General features: G+C 38.8%; 1 long non-coding RNA gene across 1 annotated transcript; it reads right to left on the bottom strand.

Moving 5' to 3' along the window:
* Positions 1–920: 920 nt before the first annotated feature.
* Positions 921–1,447, bottom strand: LOC119342915. The gene is made up of 2 exons (XR_005165799.1): positions 1,335–1,447; positions 921–1,251 (listed from the first exon to the last, which is right to left on the bottom strand). It is a non-coding gene; the product is annotated as an uncharacterized LOC119342915 (long non-coding RNA).
* Positions 1,448–1,451: the final 4 nt, after the last annotated feature.

Below are 1,451 nucleotides of genomic sequence, written 5' to 3'. Positions count from 1 at the left end.
GGCGATAGCAAGCCAAGTATTGTAAGAGGGGTGATAGGAAAATTCAGGCACATACCGAAATAATAAATACTTACTGCTGGTAGATAGATACTTAGTGATGATACAGTGTTATAGAAGTTTTTTATCAATTATTTACAATGTTATTAGGAAGCAAGGTAGATACCCAGAGATACATCTTATGAGGCAACGAACATTAGATGGAGTCATCGTTGCACGTTTCATGAATATTGAAAACGGCTTTGCTGTCCAGGCAACCTTTATTAGTGCTAAAGCCTGGGTTTGTTCAAAACACTGAAAGTACAAGCGTATGAGGACAGCAACAGGGTAGCAGTCTTCACTTGTCCTTGCGAGTGGTGGTTTTAGTATCCACAGCAAAGGCTTGGGATATACTGGAAAGCAAGCGGACATCCTTCAAACTGGTCTAAGAGGCAGCAGATAGCAAGTAAAACAAAAAAAAAATCAAACTGAATTCAGACCATAGACCATCAAGTTCGCGCCGAGGGCCAACGACCTGGCCGCCACCCCAAACGTCCGCGGTCGCCGCAGCTTGCCAGCTTTCCTGTCGCTGCAACTTGCCAGCTTTCCCTCGGTGACCTCCTCCGACTACCCACCTGCACATAGAGCAGCGCAGCCTCCAGCTCCAGCTCCAGCCTCAAGCTTTCACATTTCCACAAAGTAGTTTCTATCCAGAATTTAATCATGTACAACCAGACCACTCAACTAAGTTACAAACAAAGGACAATTAATGGAATTACTATTTATAAGAACATCATATGTGTATTTCACACAAGACACACTGCCAAGGTAAGGGTAAATCTGGTTACAACACAACAGAAATTACATAAAAGCAAGTTGTTAAAGATAGAAACAGAGAAATATATAGATATATTCATATCTATCAAAACTGCTACATTCAAGCCGATTCCAAGAACCATGGTTATATGGTTTTGCATTAAGTTGCAATGTACTTCTTCTCAAACCTTCATACGTTCCAACAAAGCAACATATTCAACTATAAAATTGGTTCAACTGAAAACTAATCTCACACTAAATTGATCTGGTTGGTATCCGATAGCAGAACAAGTTTGAGGGGTTGATAACCCATGATACCAACTATGTAGGGATGCACGAAGCAGAAACAAAAGTAACAGTGATACATAAAGAGAAATGATTTGTACATACAACAAGATATCTGAAAGGATCTTATTTTGCCAACAAAATATTTATGCATCGGTTCGCTTCATTTGAAATCTGCATACCCAAAAAAAATATTAAGGTAAGAAAACAGTAAAGCCGAACAAAGAACAGATCTAATGATAATATAAAGGGTATACCTTTGCCACCGCATCTTTTGCCACATGCAGAACTTTTTCAAGAAACAACTGAATAGATTCTTCTAAAGCATCTTTTTGAGAGCAAACTAATCATTGCTATAAAAAAGAATGATTAAT

The sequence above is a fragment of the Triticum dicoccoides genome, unplaced genomic scaffold (assembly GCF_002162155.2).
Source record: "Triticum dicoccoides isolate Atlit2015 ecotype Zavitan unplaced genomic scaffold, WEW_v2.0 scaffold109281, whole genome shotgun sequence".
NCBI lineage: Eukaryota > Viridiplantae > Streptophyta > Magnoliopsida > Poales > Poaceae > Triticum > Triticum dicoccoides.
The sequence above is the reverse complement of the archived record's forward strand: the minus strand, read 5'-3'. Positions and strand labels throughout refer to the sequence as shown.